General features: G+C 38.7%; 1 protein-coding gene across 10 annotated transcripts in view; it reads right to left on the bottom strand.

Moving 5' to 3' along the window:
- LOC104659747 overlaps positions 1 to 13,564 on the bottom strand; it is a 147,447-nt gene that overhangs the window by 106,692 nt on the left and 27,191 nt on the right. The window lies entirely within an intron of this gene.

Here is a 13,564-nt window from a genome sequence, read left to right as displayed (position 1 = left end):
TGTCAGGCCATTTGTCTTGAAAAATAAAGTTTAAAAAGAGAGGCTTTAGACTTTAAATGTGTGAACTGTATAATACAGGAATTATCTTTCAATAAACCTGTTTTTTTAGAAAGAAGGCAATACTAGTCAGGTTCCAAGATGGCCACTTAGGAATAGCTCCAGTCTGCAGCTCCCAGCAAGATCGACGCAGAAGATGGGTGATTTCTGCATTTCCAACCGAGGTACCTGGTTCATCTCACTGGGACTGGTTGGACAGTGGGTGCAGCCCACAGAGGGTGAGCTGAAGCAGGGCAGGGTGTTGCCTCACCTGGTAAGCGTGAGGGGTCAGGGGATTTCCCTTTCCTAGCCAAGGGAAGTCATGACAGACTGTAACTGGATAAACAGTACACTTCTGACCAAATACTGCAGTTTTCCCATGGTCTCAGCAAGCGGCAGACCAGGATATACCCTCCTGTGCCTGGCTGGGCACATCCCATGCCCATGGAGCCTTGCTCACTACTAGCACAGTAGTCTGAGATCAACCTGGGATGCTGCAGCTTGACAGGGGGAGAGGCGTCCACCATTGCTGAGGCTTGAGTAGCTCACAGGGTAAACAAAGTGGCTGGGAAGCTTGAACTTGGTGGAACCCATTGCAGCTCAGCAAGGACTACTGCCTCTCTAGAGTCTACCTCTGAGGGCAGGGCATAGCAGAACAAAAGGCAGCAGACAGCTCCTGCAGACTTAAATGTCCCTGTCAGACAGCTCTGAAGAGAGCAGTGGTTCTCCCAGCATGGCATTCGAGATCTGAGAACAGACAGATTGCCTCCTCAAACGGAGGTCCCTGACCCCTGTGTAGCCTGATTGGAAGACACCTCCCAGTAGGGGCCGACAGACACCTCAAACAGGTGGGTGCCCCTCTGGGATGAAGCTTCCAGAGGAAGGATCAGGCAGGAATATTTGCTGTTCTGCAGCCTCCACTGGTGATACCCAGGCAAATAGGGTCTGGAGTGAACCTCTAGCAAACTCCAACAGACCTGCAGCTGAGGGGCCTTATTGTTAGAAGGAAAACTAACAAACAGAAAGGAATAGCATCAGCATCAACAAAAAGGACATCCACACCAAAACCCCTTCTGTAGGTCACCAACATCAAAGACCAAAGGTAGATAAAACAACAAAAATAGGGAGAAACCAGACCAGAAAAGTGGAAAATTCCAAAAACCAGAGTGCCTCTTCTGCAAAAGATTGCAACTCCTCGCCAGCAATGGAACAAAGCTGGGTGGACAATGACTTTGACGAGCTGACAGAAGTAGGCTTCAGAAGGTTGGTAATAACAAACTTCTCTGAGCTAAAGCAGCACGTTCTAACCTATCTCAAGGAATCTGAAAACCTTGAAAAAAGGTTAGATGAATTGCTAACTAGAATAAACAGTGTAGAGAAGACCTTAAACGACCTGATGGAGCTGAAAACCACAGCACGAGAACTTCATGACAAATGCACAAGCTTCAATAGCCAATTCAATCAAGTGGAAGAAAGGATATCAGTGATTGACCATCAAATTAATGAAATAAAGTGAGAAACAAGATTAGAGAAAAAAGAGCAAAAAGAAATGAACAATGCCTCCAAGAAATATGGGACTATGTGGAAAGACCAAATATATGTTTGATTGGTGTACCGGAAAGTGATGGGGAGAATGGAACCAAGTTACAAAACACTCTTCAGGACCAGGCGCTGTGGCTCACGCCTGTAACCCCAGCACTTTGGGAGGCCGAGGTGGGTAGATAATGAGGTCAGGAGATCGAGACCATCCTGGCCAATATGGTGAAACCCCGGTTCTACTAAAAATACAAAAATTAGCTGGATGTGGTGGCATATGCCTGTAATTCTAGCTACTTGGGAGGCTGAGGCAGGAGAATCACTTGAACCGGGGAGTCAGAGGTTGCAGTGAGTTGGGATCATGCCACTGCACTCCAGCCTGGTGACAGAGAGAGACTCCATCAAAAAAAAGAAAAAAAAAAAAGGGAACACTTTTCAGGATATTATCCAGGAAAACTTCCCTAACCTAGCAAGGCAGGCCAACATTCAAATTCAGGAATACAGAGAACACCACAAAGATACTCCTTGAGAAGAGTAACCCCAAGACACAAAATTGTCAGATTCACCAAGGTTGAAATGAAGAAAAAATTTTAAGGGCAGTCAGAGAGAAACGTCAGGTTACTCACGAAGGGAAACCCATCAGACTAATAGCGGATCTCTCAGCAGAAACCCTACAAGACAGAAGAAAGTGGGAGCCAATATTCAACATTCTTAAAGAAAAGAATTTTCAACCCAGAATCTCATATCCAGCCAAACTAAGCTTCATAAGTGAAGGAGAAATAACATCCTTTACAGACAAGCAAAGGCTGAGAGATTTTTGTCACCACCAGGCCTGCCTTACAAGAGCTCCTGAAGGAAGCACTAAACATGGAAAGGAACAACCAGTACCAGCCACTGCAAAAACATGCCAAATTGTAAAGACCATTGACACCGTGAAGAAACTGCATCAATTAATGGGCAAAATAACCAGCTAACATCATAATGACAGGATCAAATTCAAACATAACAATATTAACCTTAAATGTAAATGGGCTAACTGCCCCAATTAAAAGACACAGACTGGCAAATTGGATAAAGAGTCAAGACCCATCAGTTTGCTGTATTCAGGAGACCCGCCTCACGTGAAAAGATGCACATAGGCTGAAAATAAAGGGATGGAGGAAGATCTACCAAGCAAATGGAAAGCAAAGAAAAGCAGGGGTTGAAATCCTAATCTCTGATAAAACAGACTTTAAACCAACAAAGATCAAAAGAGTAAAGAAGGCTACCACAAAATGGTAAAGGTATCAATTCAGCAAGAAAAGCTAACTATCCCAAATATATATGCACCCAATACAGAAGCACTCAGATTCATAAAGCAAGTCCTTAGAGACTTACAAAGAGACTTAGATGCCCACACAATAATAATGGGAGACTTTAACACCCCACTATCAATCTTAGATCAATGAGACAGAAGGTTAACAAGTATATCCAGGACTTCAACTCATGTCTGGATCAAGCGGATCTGATAGACATCTACAGAACTCTCCACCCCAAATCAACAGAATATACGTTGTTCTCAGCACCACATCGCACTTATTCTAAAATTGACCACATAATTGGAAGTAAAACACTCCTCAGCAAATGTAAAAGAACAGAAATCACAACAAACTGTCTCTCAGACCACAGTGCAATCAAATTACAACTCAGGATTAATACACTCACTCAAAACCACACAACTACATGGAAACTGAACAACTTGCTTCTGAACTGACTACTGGGTAAATAATGAAATGAAGGCAGAAATAAAGATGCTATTTGAAGCCAATGAGAACAAAGACACAATGTACCAGAATATCTGGGAAAAATTTAAAGCAGTGTGTAGATGCAAATTTATAGCACTAAATGCCCACAAGAGAAAGGAGGAAAGATCTAAATTCAACACCCTAACATCACAATTAAGAGAACTAATGAAGCCAGAGCAAACAAATTCAAAGGCTAGTAGAAGGCAAGAAATAACTAAGATCAGAGCAGAACTGAAGGAGACAGAGACACAAAAAAACCCTTCAAAAAATCAATGAGTCCAGGAGCTGTTTTTTTGAAAAGATCAACAAAATTGGCTGCTAGCAAGACTAATAAAGAAGAAAAGAGAGAAGAATCAAATAATCACAATAAAAAATGATAAAGGGGATATCATCACCAATTCCACAGAAATACAAACTACCACCAGAGAATACTATAACATCTCTATGCAAATAAACTAGAAAATCTGGAAGAAATGCATAAATTCCTGGACATATACACCCTCCCAAGACTAAAGCAGGAAGAAGTTGAATCTCTGAATAGACCAATAACAGGCTTTGAGATTGAGGCAATAATTAATAGCCTACCAACCAAAAAAAGTCCAGGACCAGATGAAGTCAGCCGAATTCTACCAGAGGTACAAAGAGAAGCTGGTACCATTCCTTCTGAAACTATTCCAAACAACAGAAAAAGAGGGAATCCTCCCTTACTCATTTTACGAGGCTAGCATCATTCCGATACCAAAGCCTGGTAGAGACACAACAAAAAAAGTGAATTTTAGTCCAATATGAACATTGATGTGAAAATCCTCAATAAAATACTGGCAAACCAAATCCAGCAGAATATCAAAAAGCTTATCCACCATGATCAAGTCAGCTTCATCCCTGGGATGCAAGGCTGGTTCAACATACACAAATCAATAAACATAATCAATCACATAACCAGGACCAATGACAAAAACCACATGATTAACTCAATAGATGTAGAAAAGGCCTTCGGCAAAGTTCAACACCCCTACATGCTAAAAACTCTCACTAAACTAGGTATTGATGGAACATATCTCAAAACAATAAGAGCTATTTATGACAAACCCACAGCCAATATCATACTGAATGGGGAAAAACTGGAAGCATTCCCTTTGAAAACTGGCACAAGACAAGAATGCCCTCTCTCACCACTCCTATTCAACATAGTGTTGGAAATTCTGGCTAGGGAAATCAGGCAAGAGAAAGAAATAAAGGGTATTCAATTAGGAAAAGAGGAAGTCAAATTGTCTCTGTTTGCAGATGACATGATTGTATATTTAGCAAATCCCATTGTGTCAGCCCAAAATCTCCTTAAGCTGATAGGCAACTTTGGCAAAGTCTCAGGATACAAAATCAATGTGCAAAAATCACAAGCATTCCTATACACCAAAAATAGACAGAAGCCAAATCATGCGTGAACTCCCATTAACAATTACTACAAAGAGAGTAAAATATCTAGGAATACAACTTACAAGGGATGTGAAGGACCTGTTCAAGGAGAACTACAAACCACTGGTTCACGAAATAAAAGAGGACACAAACAAATGGAAGAACATACCATGCTTATGGATAGGAAGAATCAATATTCTGAAAATGGCCATACTTCACAAGGTAATTTATAGATTCAATGCTATCCCCATCAAGCTACCATGGACTTTCTTCACGGAATTGGAAAAAAACTACTTCAAAGTTCATATGGAACCAAAAAAGAGCCCACATAGCCAAGACAATCCAAAGCAAAAGAACAAAGCCAAAGGCATCATGCTACCTGACTTCAAACTATACTACAAGGCTACAATAACCAAAACAGCATGGTACTGGTACCAAAACAGATATATCGACAAATGGAACAGAACAGAGGTGTCTGAAATAACACAACATATCTACAACTAATCTTTGACAAATCTGACAAAAACAAGCAATGGGGAAAGGATTCCCTATTTAATAAATGGTGCTGGGGAAACTGGCTAGCCCTATGTAGAAAGCTGAAACTGGATCCCTTCCTTAAACTATATACAAAAATTAACTCAAGGTGGATTAAAGACCTAAATGTAAGACCTAACACCATAAGTCCCTAGAAGAAAACCTAGGCAATACCATTCAGGACATAGGCATGGGCAAAGACTTCATGACCAAAACACCAAAAGACCAAAGCAACAAAGGTCAAAATTGACAAATGTGATCTAATTAAACTAAAGAGCTTCTTCACAGCAAAAGAAACTATCGTCAGAGTGAACAGGCAACCTACAGAATGGGAGAAAATTTTTGCAATCTACCCAACTGACAAAGGGCTAATATCCAGAATCTAAAAAGAACTGAAACAAATTTACAAGAAAAAAACAACCCCATCAAAAAGTGGGCAAAGGATAGGAACAGACACTTCTCAAAATAAGATATTTATGCAGCCAACAAACATATGAAAAAATGCTCATCATCACTGTTCATCAGAGAAATGCATATCAAAACCACAATGAGATACCATCTCATGCCAGTTAGAATGGTGATCATTAAAAAGTCAGGAAACAACAGATGCTGGAGAGGGTGTGGAAAAATAGGAATGCTTTTACACTGTTGGTGAGAGTGTAAATTAGTTCAACCATTGTGGAAGACAGCGTGGGAATTCCTCAAGGATCTAGAACGAGAAATACCATTTGACCCAGTGATCCCATTACTGGGGATATACCCAAAGGATTATAAATCATGCTACCATAAAGACACATGCACACGAGTGTGTATTGCAGTACTATTCACAATAGCAAAGACTTGGATCCAACCCAAATGTCCATCAATGATAGACTGGATTAAGAAAATGTGGCACATATACACCATGGAATACTATGCAGTCATAAAAAAGGATGAGTTTATGTCCTTTGCAGGCACATGGATGCAGCTGGAAACAATCATTCTAAGCTATCACAAGGACAGAAAACCAAACACCGCATGTTCTCATTCATAGGTGGGAGTTGAACAATGAGAACACATGGACACACGAAGGGGAACACCACACACCAGGGCCTGTCGGCGGGTGGAGGGCTAGGGGAGGGATAGCACTAGGAGAATTACTTAATGTAAATGACAAGTTGATGGGTGCAGCGAACCAACATAGCACATATATACCTATGTAACAAACCTGAACGTTGTGCACATGTGCCCTAGAACTTAAAGTATAATAATTTAAAAAAAAGTATAATAATTAAAAAAATAAGTAAATAAAATAAAAAAAAAAGAAGGGGATACAACACAGGGGTGACATGTCAGTACAATAAAGAAAGTACATTGCCCTGAGCTCAATAAGTAATTGTTGAATGAATGAATGAACAATAGCCTGAATACAGATAAATATTCAATTGGCCTGTTTTTGTTTAAAGTAGGCTCTGTGCTAAAACTATAAAATTAGAGTTGATTTGTAACATTACTGTGAATACCAAGAAGAGAAATAATAGAAGGGAATCAGAGTTCTAAAGATGCAACTATATCTCAAGTTATGAGAACAATTTTTAACATCTGATGATGGTATATGTGGGAGCCCACCCCTAAGATGACCTCCAATGATTCCCACCTCTTAGTATTCACATCCTATGTAATCCCTCCCACATTATATTCGGGTTGATCTGTGCAACTAACAGAAAATGGCCAAGGTGATGGTTTGTCACTCCCAAGACTAAGCCATAAAAGACAGTGTATCTTCTGCTCCACCCCCTCTTCTCTCAGATAATTTGTTCTGTGGGAAGCCCAGCTCCTGTGTCATGAGCAACCCCAAAGAAAGGCCCATGTTGTAAAGAAATAAGCCTCCCTTTTGACACCCAAATGAGTGAGCTTTGAAGCCTTCAGAGGACTGTAGCTACAGCTGACAGCTTAACTGCAACTTTATGAAAGACCCTGAGCCAAAACCACCCAGCTAACTCCCTTCTGGATTCCTGACCGTGAGAAACTGTGTGTAATAAATGTCGGTTGTCATATAAGCTGTTAAATTTGGGGGCAATTTGTTATACAGCCTTAGGTAACTATTACAGTAGAGAATAGGAGAACTGACAAAATGTAGAGATTCCAGTCTTAGGTAACAATGTAGGCATTTCTAGAAAACAGAAAACCGATGAAATTCTGTAACACCTGATTTGCCTTGGGCCTTCTATACTATTAATTCCTTTCCCTTCACAAGTTTTTAATGTGCTTGACTGGAAGATTTTACTCTCCTATGGAAACATTTCTAGTTGTATAATGAGTATCCACAGAAAATTTCGATTTACTTTAAGTTGGTTATGATTTTTTTCTCTGTAAAAATTAATGTCCTTTTCTTAAACACTAGAATTACTTTTCCTATAATAACCATAAAATTTATTATGTGAGAAAGATGATGTTACACAGAAGTAAGTTTAGTTGAGAACAGTCAACAAATTTTAAGACCTTTTTCCATCATATAATTTTCTATTATGATTTTGAAAATAGATAATTTTCCAGTTCAATCAAACTAGAGTGCTTTTGGCAGATGATACCTCTTTTGTAGGTCCATAGTTCAAAAACACGGGAAGGAGTTACAGCCCACTGTCAGATAAAGCAAATTTAATCTTATACAAAACTATCCTCACTAATGAATGAACCAAAAAGAATTTCCTTTTACTAGTTTAACTGTGCCAATTTATTGCAACAAATATCTCCAAATAAGAATGAGTGTAAGTAATGAGAATGTGATAGTATTTACAGGTTGTTTGTCCAGTCTCTCCTTTACCTCTGAATAGCCTCTCCTGATCACTTGTATGGCCATAGGGTAACACACGGCAGCCACGTTCATCAAACATCAGTCCTTGGCCCCAGTTGATTCTGCCAAGGTGAACATCTGATAATTCTGAAAATTTGGAATCGTGAGTGGGGAAGGGAGCTAAGAAAGGATTGGGACTGATTTTGTTTTTCTCAGGATAATTGGATCTATGATATATAAACTTGGGAGCAGTCTTGGTCATGTTTTCATCAATGTAGTAAGAAGCAGAGGAAAACTGTTGGTTAAGAGGCAGGGAATGAATCAGAAACACAGAGAGAAGCATACATAGAAGTCAAGAGAATGTTTTCAGCTCCATCTTTGTCCTTTGATTCCTCAAGATATTCCTGTGTTTTTCTAATATATTTCTTAAGCTCAAGGGGGTTTTGTTACTTGAAAATAAAAGTTCTATCTGATACAGAAATAACATAGTGCTATATCCTAAAGGGTTAGTTAAGAATATGAATCATATTATAGAAGAACATTAGGGTAGGATTATACATATGTAATAGATGTTAATGAAAAAAGCAAGTTTGGGAAGGTTATTTGCTAACCTTCCCAAATGATACCATTCATGTTTTAAATTATTTATATAAAGGCATTCCAAATAATTATAGTATCATGTAAACAAAAATGTCAACAGTGGTTCTCTCTGATAGAATTGCAGAACATTTTACTCCCTCCTTTTAAAAAAGATCTCATGGCTATCATAATATCTTGTTTCAATTGATAGATATTAAGCAATGGATGAGTTCTCTGTTGTTTTTAAACTTTTATATCTCTTAGTTTTGCTTACTCAACTTGCAGATTGATAAATATTCCATATATTATTTTAATTTTCTTTTTGGTGTGAATCTTTATTTGTCCTAATTTTTTCTTGTTCCTCATCTTGGTGCCTATGTAGTATTTGTTAATACACAAGAAATCCAAGTTCCTTATTGATACAAAAGTTAAAAAGCAACAGAGAACTCATCCATTGCTTAGTATCAATTGAAACCAGATATGATAGTCATGAGAATGTAAAACAAGAAAAAACCCTTCTGTAAATTATAGTTTGATTGTCACAGTTATATTATGTGGATAAACAAAAGGTTTATAACAAGGCACTGAATAAACAATATGTAGTTTATAAGGCTCACTCATTCTCTGGGCAGCTAGTCACTGTCTCAAATTTCACTCATATAGTAACTGTTTAATCCAAAGTGAAAGTCCAACAGATAATAAACACACCCTGGAAGGATAATGGATGCTAAAATCTAAGCACACTATGATAAAATGACATTTATATTTAAAGTAGATGGTTAAAAATGACCAGAAAAAAAATATTCAATGGAAAAAGTAGAAAATGACCAGATTGCATATTGAAAACATTTTTGCAGAAACAGATTATCTAAACCAGAAGTCCCCAACCTTTTTGGCACCAGGAACTGGTTTCATTGAAAACAATTTTTCCATGACAGGAAGAGTGGGGGATTGTTTCAGGATGAAACTGTTCCACATCAGATCATTAGGCATTAGATTCTCCTAAGGAGCGTACAACTTAGATCCCTCACATGCAAAGTTCACAACAGGGTTCACACTCTTATGAGAATCTAATGCCGCTGCTGATCTGACAGGAGCCGAGCTCAGGCAATAATGCTCACTCGCCCTCACTCACCTCCTGCTGTGTGGCCCAGTTCCTAACAGGCCATGGACCAGCAGGGTGTTGGGGACTCCCAGTTCAGATCAAGAGTTTGTAGCCTGGGGATTGGGGATCTAAACCATGATTTATTCATATATAAAAAGATCAAATTCAAACTCTCTCTCTAAATACCTGCTTGGCATCTCATCCCCAACCTGTTTTATACCAAAAAACTTCAATCACAAGATGGGGTTGGCAGTATTTCAGAAATGCTTTTCAACAGTACAACAACCTTTTTTTAGAAACTAGGATTAGCTTAACACAAATATGGGTATGTAAAAGTAGGCACTGAGTTATGCAATATTTATTCAAGTGGAATTCTTCCAATGTTTTCTGGAAGAGAGCTACTTTTCAATAATGCCGTTCTGTGGACCAACATCTTAGAGGAAGTGCTTTTGAGTGTTCATCTTTTTTAAAAATAAGTGTTCTTAAGTATAAAAAATGCATAAGCGTGTAAAAGTAAGATAAATATTAGATTTTCTGTGTAACCGATGATTAATTTCAGCGAATTTTATTTGAAAATTTTAAAATTGGAATTTTTTTATATGAAAGTTCTCTCCATTAGTTTTTTTTTCTCCATTTTTTAAATGCTGACAAAAATTACTACATTTGGATCTACACGCTTCTAACTTTTCTCCTTTAGTTCATTCCTAACAAGCTTGTTACTTGTGAAGAGTGAACTATCTCCCTCTGCATTCATCTGCTCAGTGAACCATCTCCATTACTGTCTCCGTCTCTTCACTGTCTATTCTCTATTTCCATCTTTAGCCTCTTCAGTCTGGTCTCTGACCTGATGGTGGAATGGAACTGTATGTTTTTCCCACTTATCCACCATTACACATAGCTCTAAACTTGTCTATTTTCCTGAGTGCTCAGTAGCTGTCCTTTCCTTTTTCTCTGGATTTCTGAAATCTGACCATTGTCTGAAATTCAGTCTATAGCCCATTGGCCGTCTCTTCATAAAGTCTTCTTTCTCAAGAACTCGTTCATGGCCAGCCATAGTGGTTCACACCTGTAATCCCAGCATCTTGGGAGGCTGAGATGGGAAGACGACTTGAGCCAAGGAGTTCAAGACCAGTCTGGGCAACATAGGAAGACTCTATCTCTAGAAAATTTTTTAAAAAATTAGCCAAGAGTAGTGGCACGCATCTGTGGTCCTAGCTACTTGGGAGGCCATGGTAGGAGGATCGTTTGAGTCCTGGAGGTCAAGGCTGCCATAAGCTGTGATCATGCCACTGAACTCACTTCTCAAAGTAAAAAAAAAAAAAGAACTCATTCATCCTCAAGATTTCAACTCTCACTTGATTCCTGAATTTTAGCTCCAACTGCCTACTGGGCATCCCACTAAAGTTATGGCCTCTTCTAGGATAGAACTCATTATTGGACCATCTGAGCAGACTATTGTCAGTCTTCATTGTTTCATTACTAAGTACTACCATTCTTATATAGATTCTATCTCTCAAATCTATCTTTTCACTTCTCTTTGCAATTACTGTTCTTAGGCTATGGCTTCATTATCACATTGATTTCTCCCTCCCCTGGTCGGACATTAGTCTTTCAAAATAAGGCTAAGATATAGGCTTGCATATTGGTAGTTTATTTGGGCAATAATCCCAAGAAGCATAACTGAGAGCCTAAGAGAGTAGGACAGAGAAGGAGGGAGAATGAGTTCAAAAATGCCTCATTGAATTGGCCACCACTATGGGTAACTGATACTAGGTCTCACCAGGACCTTATAATGAATCTTATGAAATGCATCTCAGAAAATCCACCTGAGAGGTGAAAAGAAAAAATATTTATTTATAAGTTCCTGGCCTCCATTGGTTAAAGATGACCCTGCTGGCAATACCTCCCCTGAACTTCCTGACTGCACGTGCATGAGTGTGAGCAGTTCTGCTGGCCTTCACCATGGCATTAGAGAAGTTCTGCACAGGCAAGAGACAAGCAAATAGAAAACAAAGACATGGGCAGTGGTAGGTAAATGTTTGGGGTTTAGGTGACTGTTGTCCAGTTGTATCAACAAGATGCTGGATCAAACCTATTATAGCAGCTTCTAGAGCAAGACATGGCAGAAAGAGGACTTGACTGGTTCATAAAAGGCATATAATACACCTTTTATTTAGTTTGTTGTGTGGTTCTCTTGTTTCTTCAGTAGGACTCTGTCTCAGTAACATATATCCATTCAGCAGAATTAAGACACTTGCTAAATGAATCATTCAATCATTCACATTCAATTTTCTCATGAAAATATTAAATATTTCCAGTTCTATTTTCTCAATAAATTGACCAATTTAGTAAAATTCATGTCATATAGTTAACTCTCTTGAATTCTACCAACAACTACCACCAGCCCTCTCTGGATCTGCTCCCAGTATTGACGTCAAAGCATTCCTACCCACCATTATTAAAGCTTATATTTTGAACTCTTTTCTCCTGATTATATTGTGTTTCTATTACACGGTTTTCCTCAAGACCATGGAACCTCTGTGTAGGAAGTTTGACCAGTTTAGCAACACAGTCACTGGCTAAAAAAAATAAAGAAGGTGAATGGACTATCTAAGGTTGGAACACTGGGCTCATTAGCCCTCACAGTCCATCCATCTAAACTAGACTATGTTTTGAAATCTTCCATCCCTGGATTAAGATAAAATTGTTCCACTAACTTAAGGTTGCTTTTCATTATATTTACTTATCTTTACACCCTACAACTTCGATAGACTTTTTTTTTTTTTTTTTTTTTTTTTTGCATTCTCTTCTCTAATCTATTCCATCAAGATAGTTTGGAAAACTTTAGCAATTCATATCAGTTCAGGTTAGATGATGACACTCAGGCTGTGTTTATGTCCTATATGCAAATAGTGTTTATTTTGAGGATGTTCTTTTTTTTTTTTTTTTTTTTTTTTTGAGACGGAGTCTCGCTCTGTCGCCCAGGCTGGAGTGCAGTGGCTGGATCTCAGCTCACTGTAAGCTCCGCCTCCTGGGTTTACGCCATTCTCCTGCCTCAGCCTCCCGAGTAGCTGGGACTACAGGCGCCCGCCACCTCGCCCGGCTAGTTTTTTTTGTACTTTTTAGTAGAGACGGGGTTTCACTGTGTTAGCCAGGATGGTCTCGATCTCCTGACCTAGTGATCCGCCCATCTCGGCCTCCCAAAGTGCTGGGATTACAGGCTTGAGTCACCACGCCCGGCCGAGGATGTTCTAAAAATGAGAAGGGGAAAACAAATTCACCTTCTTTATCCTTTGGGTGCAATATAACATCCACAGAATTTATCAAGCTCTTTACTTATCATCAGGGGTTTTCAAATGTTGAAGATAGAGTTTTCAGAATACCTCCCTTAAAGGAAATTTGGGGAGTTATTTAGACCTAAAATAAATGCCATTATTGTTTTTAAAGACACTAGGAAAAATGTTAGAGAATTTGAAAAATATACTCATTCATTTAACAAATACTCACTAAGCATTCTACTGTGAAAAAGAATATAAATCCTTGTTTATCACTTTAAAAAATCTTTATTTTCCCACTTATACAACATTAAATACATTTTCTACAAAACAAACAAACTAAAAGCTTGGAAAATATAAAAGCACATATAAACACACTACTCAAAGGAACACTGTTAACCTCCAATGGATGTCTCCATTGCTTCTTCAGTAGAATCCCCTCAAACATGTTATAATGGGTTGAAAACATGAAAAAGAGTCTCTATTCAGGTAGACTAATTTCTAGGTACTGAGATTGTATCTTACTCTT

The sequence above is a fragment of the Rhinopithecus roxellana genome, chromosome 3 (genome assembly GCF_007565055.1).
Source record: "Rhinopithecus roxellana isolate Shanxi Qingling chromosome 3, ASM756505v1, whole genome shotgun sequence".
Classification (NCBI taxonomy): Eukaryota; Metazoa; Chordata; class Mammalia; order Primates; family Cercopithecidae; genus Rhinopithecus; species Rhinopithecus roxellana.
The sequence above is the reverse complement of the archived record's forward strand: the minus strand, read 5'-3'. Positions and strand labels throughout refer to the sequence as shown.